A 6,844-nucleotide genomic window follows, 5' to 3' on the forward strand; every position below is an offset into this window, starting at 1 on the left:
GTGCTACCTGTTGTATGTCAACCCCAAGTTTCTCAGGTTGCAATACAACAGCCTCTTGTCTCAACGACTCAATCACAACCTCAGGTTAGTGCCTCCTTATCTGGAGCGACTCAGGATCAAACAAGTACTGTGACTCCTCATCTTGGTCAATCATCTAGTATTGGTCAACAACAAATGGTTCAACAACCAGAGCAGGTTCAAACTCAACAATCCCCATTCCAACAATCATATCAAGGACCTGAGCAACAAGTCTTTGTAAGTAATGGGCAATCGCATTTCCAAAGCGGTTATCAACAACCATATTATAATGGTTATACCCATCAACCTTGTCAAATTTGCCAGCATCAAATACATTATGCTGGTATGCAAAGACCCACTGCTCAGGCGATTCCATCTTATCCTGGGTATGCTTCGCCTAACCTGAATCAACAGTTGCCCTTTGTAGCAACTCTAGAATTGCCAGATCTAAACCGGCTGACGAATGATCCAATTGCTTATGCCCCTTGGTGGCCAGAGATTCCGCATAAACTTCTGTCAAATATTCCTAAATTTAATGGAAATCCGGGTGACGATCCGTCGAATCATGTGATGACATTTCATCTGTGGTGTTCATCAAACACCCTAAACGATGATTCGATTAGGCTTCGCCTTTTTCAGAGGACGTTAACTGGTCCAGCGGCAAAATGGTATATTGAATTGCCTAGAGCTTTGTTCGACAACTTCAGTACCTTAGCCACGACTTTCTTAACCCATTTTCAATTACCGATAAGGTATGAAACGGGAACGGAACTCCTAACCAACTTCAAACAGACAACGGCCACTCACATATCTGATCATATACATGAGTGGCGACATCGTCGTAGGATGGTAAAACGTACGTTCCTGATCAGCTATTAGCTGAATGGTTTATCAAATCCTTACTTCCTACAATCACGGAAGATGTGGCAAAGGGGGGGGTCGTAACGGAAGAGCAAGTCATCGTTTGTGCGCAATATCTGGACTTGGTCTATACTCAGTCTGGCACGGTCTACGACAAAATACCTGACGCCCCTAGACCAGAATTCTCAATTCCTCCTCCTCCTAAATCAAACAATGACTCTCATGCCATCGATGGCGTGATTAGCACGACAGACACGAAATCGACAAAGGCTACATCTAAAAGGGCCCGTAAGATTTCCAGTCAAAATGAAAATGAGGAACTTCTTTCCTCGGAAGTAAATGCCGACCAGGGAAGCAACTGAAGCAACTAGGGGGCAAGAAGAAAAAGAAAGGGAGAAAAAGGAAACCCCCTGCGGGGTGTCATATATGCGATTAGGATCATTGGACGAGAGATTGTCCACATATAGCTGAAGTTAAGAAACTCTTTAAGAGTTCAAAAACCTCAGCAGTATTGACTGATCCGTTTCCAAGCCCGGGTACCAAACTGGTTGCTAATCAAAATGCTTCCCGATCCCAAGTGCTTATGTTGTCTATCTCAAAGCAGCAAAATGATGCTTTGGCAAGGAATAAAGATTATGGGAATCCACAGGTGTCGAATAACAAGGCTAATGAACAACCTAGTAGTTCGACAACAACTTTGACCAAAGTTGTGCCACCCACCATTCCTGAACAAATGATAAAGTCGCCAAAGGGAGTAGTGTACAAGTCGACATTTAATCCTCGTGCAAAAATAGCACAAAATTATAATATAATAGAGGACCTGGCCCAATCGCCGTCCGCTATGTCGACGCTTGAGGTACCGCAAAATTGCCTCTCCCCAGAGCAAGCTTTATTATCAGCAATAGGTGAAATTGACCCAATGGACTCCAATCTTGTGGCCTTTGATCATAAAGGATATGACCCTCAGTTACCAGCTCAAGTAGCTTTCCTTATTCAAGTGAAATCCCTCAACAAAACTGTTCATCGAACAATTATTGATGAGGGGGCATCTACGTGTATTATGTCGATGAGTTGCTGGAAGAATTTAGGCTCACCACCCTTGTCGAGATCGTCAACGATGTTAAAAGCATTTGATGGACGATCATACACTCCATACGGGATTTTAAGTAACTTGCAAGTTGAACTAGGGGGCAAAACAGTAGGAATTGACGTTGAAGTAATTGATGGAAACCTCGATTACAACATCCTACTGGGAAGGCCCTGGATATATGCCATGGCCGCCCTTGTGTCGACCTACTTCAGGAAGATTGCATTTCCCTTTCAAGGAGGAATTACAGTCGTTGACAAACAAAGTTTCCTTCCCGACAGTTCACAAGTTACGGGAAGCATTCCAATGATCCATGGAAGCAATCATTCGCTTCAAAATATTGGAGTAGGTCTCCTAAAAGACCCTGCCTTAATGGGTACTTTTGCCCTACCGCCTGCAAGTAATCTGGCGGAAGTGGCCACAGTGGAAACCTACAATATGAAATCTTCTATATCTAATGGATTCGGAAGATTCCTAAACATTTTGTCAGCGTGGATCATCGCCCTAATAGAAATACTGTAAATATAGTGGGCTCCGAGGACAGTTCTAATCTCGTGTCAACCTTGTTAAAAAATGAAACAAGGAGTCATGAGGATAGTTCTTTTACTGTGTCAACCTCATTAAAAAATGAAACAAATCCCCTTTTCAAGTCTCGAAGGTAAACCTTCATTCCAACCACCAAGTTGAATGCAATGAAGCTTGGGGGGCATGCACCTCGATTTGCGTTATTATGCTGGGGGCATACGAACTTATATCGAGCAGTTTTAGCACACAGTTCATGCTCGTTAAAAAATAAACGCAAGATTCGAGAAGTTTTAGCACACAGTTCATGCTCGTTAAAAAATAAACGCAAGATCCAAGCAGTTTTAGCGCATAGTTCATGCTCGTTAAAAAATAAACATAAGATCGAGCAAATGTTTCCACCTGCGTTTAAGCTCGTTAAAAAATGAACTATCTCGGTAAATAACCACTGTGAATGTAATATCATCAGCCATTAAAGCCTTGGTCGTGTTTGCACCGTCACCTCCACTTTTCCATTGGCCGATCGTTCACCTCCATATGTTTGTTTACCCATTTTGAGGAACAGCTGCGAAGAGTGATTTCACTAGCCATCCTTGTGACACTGCCGTGATTGGAAAATTCCAACCTGTACCTGGAATCAGCTGCTAACCCTGTTTATCACTCGTTCCTCAAAAGACGAGTCTTCTTTAAGCTCTTTTCATCTGACTCGTAAAATATGAAAAGATTGCTGAGTTTTGGCCTTCCAGCTCGTTAAAGCGACCGAAAGAGCTATCCCTTCTCTAGATTTTAATCTTTTTGGACCTGAGGGATTATTGCACAAAAAGATCGAGCGCTTGTTTTGTTCGGCTCGTTAAAACTATCGAAAACTCATCCCTTCTGTATTGTTTTATACTTTTTCGGACCTAAGGGATTAGATGACGAAAAAGGACTTTTGGAGTTAACTTTATGTACCTTTTCAGAATCTCTAAAAATGAAAAGGACTGAGTTATCTTTGTCGTTAGACTCGTTAAAATCATTAAATAGCGACAAACTTGTCTTTAGACCAGAACGAGTTTCACTATCGCTAGGCTCGTTAAAACATAGCGATGGGCTTGCCCGAAGGGCAGGTTATAGAACAAGCATATGTTATCCTCCTCAAGCTTGACAAAAATAAAGAGGTACTGGTCAACAATGACTGGGGAAAAATTGGGAGAAACTCAAGAAAACTTTGATGGTAGCAAGTCGCTCTTGAACATGACACTTTTCCTTCGTACCACAATCGGGTTGGGTTGTTTCATTCACCGGTCACATCCATGGTCTCGCCATACCATCCATATTTTGGGTAATGCTACCAATCCATCGCATCAGTGTCGCCATATGTTCAAGAGAAGTCGTTCAGAAAAGTCAACCGTTTCCCATCCACTGCCATACATTATCCTTCATCCTTTCATGACCGCCACCCTGAATCATATGTCACAGATCGTTTTCACCTCCATTAAAATCATTAGCTCCGTTCCGTGTCACTGATGTGGGATTCATTAAGGCCCTCCTTTGACGGATCGCTTCTTGTCGACATCAGCTCATTATCCAAGAAGTTGATCTAGGAACAACCCCTTCAGTACTTTGAAGCTTGCATGCCTCAATGGCAAGTTTCTCACTTCCGGCGACAGGTATACATCAATGACCTTCGACCGAAAGATTTTGCGTGGTGTTCGACGCCAAGTCCTTTATTCACACCACGTGAATTGTACTGCAGTACCTTGAGGGTCATTATCACTATCGGTGATTCCTCTCGCACTTGTTAACGGTTTACATCATTGACCGGTAATCAAGCGATGCCTTTCCATGTTCGACTTCAGAACATTTCTCACATGGATCGACTTGTACTTAGAGTGAAGATCGAACGAGTTTGAAGACCCCGGATCTAGTTTCATCCATCCGGACTGCGATATATATTCAGGAAAGATAAAGACATTGACATGTACATCATTGTAGCAGATAATCATCCTACTCAAAGGATGATAATTTCATCAAAATTATCAGTCTACCATCAGACGATTGTCTGTTCTATGTATAGAAAAATGAATTTATAAAGCTGAGCATGGGAATGCCCGCCTCAGCTAGATCATGAAAGCAGTATGAAAAATAATGTATTGTATTGTATCTTATTACAGGTCTCCTCCCAGCATTGGATGAACTTCGGATCCCCCTGATAAAGCATTTCACCCGATAAACAGCCTCATACTTTAGGGGGCAACTGTTATAGAAATTTTTGTGCCTTACAGCATTGAGCATGAAATGTCCATAATCTAAGGGATCCAAAGTCCCTAAACATGTTGTTCCTACCCCTACAGGAACAAGGCTAACAAACCACAACAATTCACAGAAGTTCTCCACCAGAAACTGCTCAAAAACAAGTCAATTCAGGATCATTTCAGTGGCTACACTAGCTGTTTGCGCTGAATGTCAAAGCCAACACTGGCTACCTACGTTGAATGTCAAAGAGAACACTGGCTACCTGCGCTGAACGAGAGTGGACATGTGGCAAGCTCATTTCTCAAGGTGTCAAAACCCAGGAAGCTTCCAAAATGACACTTGCCTCAGGGAATTCGACTGGTGATGAGTAAGAGGTTCCAAATCTCCAAGTGGAAGCAAGAACCTCCAAGTGGAATCAAGAACTGACAGAGGGAGAGGACACTAGTCAGATCTCAAGCTGACTCATCCTCTCTCCAAACATCTATATGTGGATCTCTCCTCTATGAGATCTAGAGGCTGGAATTTTGTTATTGCAAAGAATTGCTGTTGGTTTGAGATTGGAACCATTGGGTGCTTAATTCTTTGAAGGGGGTGAAGATAGGAATTCCGTTTGCTAGGAAGGAGATGCTGGATTGGATCCCTCTGGGTTGTATCTCTTCCTGAACCTTGTTATTCATCAATAAAGCTATCTTGGTTTCTCCTATATGCTGATGTATTTTTGATGTATGAATGCATTAGTATGTTTAGTTTATTTCTAATCCTAAACTAGTTATGAATGTGAATATCTGTCTTTGTGTAGTGTTCTTCTCTTGTCACAAGTAGCTGTTCTCTTGTGATCTTACATGAACCTGTTGAAGCTGGGCGAGTGAGAAGGAAAGTAGCTGTGAACTCCCAAAGAGAAGAGAGACCGGATCGAGGGACAAATGGAAGACACCGGTAAGTCTATTGATCTCTCTTCTTTCACATTTCATAAAGGAAGAAACCAGAATAGTTGTCCTTGTTTGTTGCTAAGGCACTGTCACACCTTAGGTGGATAAGATCGTCCTACATAGGAATTTTTCCCCACAACATAAGGTGGTTGCCAAGGTTGCCCAGTTCCATCATCGTAAACTCAGGGAAGCTATTGAGATTGAAAGAAGACCTAACAATCTCAATAGAGATGACGGCTGGAAGATCAGTGGGTGTTGGATCCCTGCCCTTTCATCTTAGTTCCCCCCCCCCCCCTTTCATCTTTTTCGCTTTCGTCGTTCCCCTGGAGCCTTCCTGTCTCCTTTGGTTTATCCTTCTTGCTCTGGACTCTTTCCGGTCCTTCTCCTTCTAAGTTGTATTGTTCCTCTCCCGCCTTTGCCGAGTTGATATTGGTTTTCATATTCTTAACAGTTTTTTATTTACTCATTATTATTTTTAATTTTTATCTATTTTATATGATCTTTATGTATATTTTTATGTATTTATCTATTAACGAAAATATATTAATAATATCAATATTATTTATTCGTCCCCCCCTTTTTTTCTGTTTGATATTGGTACTTATATTATTAACAAATATATATTTACTTAGTGTTATTATTAGTATTTTTATCTATATATAATTTATTTATTTTATTTATCTATTAATGTATACATAATATTATTATTGTTATTATTATTATTATTATTATTATTTTTACTTTTTTTTTTTTTTTTTTTTTTTTTAATTTTTAATTTTTTATTTTTTTTTTCCGTAACTAGCCTTTATATATTGTTATTATTTTATATAGTTATTAACAAATATATATTTTGCTATTTCTTTCATTACTAATTTATATTATTTTATATCTTAATTATATTATTATTGTTATCTAATTTTTCGTAACTATCTTTTATATAGTGTTATTTTACAATTTATATTTTAGCGAATATATATTATTTTCATTTTTAATATTGTTCTTTTATTATTTCTTTAATCTATTTATTTATCTACTAACGAATACTTATTATTATTATTTATTTAATTGCTTATTTTTATTTTTATTTATTTAACTATCAACTTACATTTACCTTAGGTATAAAATGTTAGGTCTCCATTATAACTATTTCCCTTTAATAATAATTTTTAATTATTAAATTAATAATGTAACC

Source organism: Pinus tabuliformis, chromosome 5_1 (genome assembly GCF_031772625.1).
Source record: "Pinus tabuliformis cultivar Carrire ecotype Pingquan chromosome 5_1, CPIR1, whole genome shotgun sequence".
Classification (NCBI taxonomy): domain Eukaryota; kingdom Viridiplantae; phylum Streptophyta; class Pinopsida; order Pinales; family Pinaceae; genus Pinus; species Pinus tabuliformis.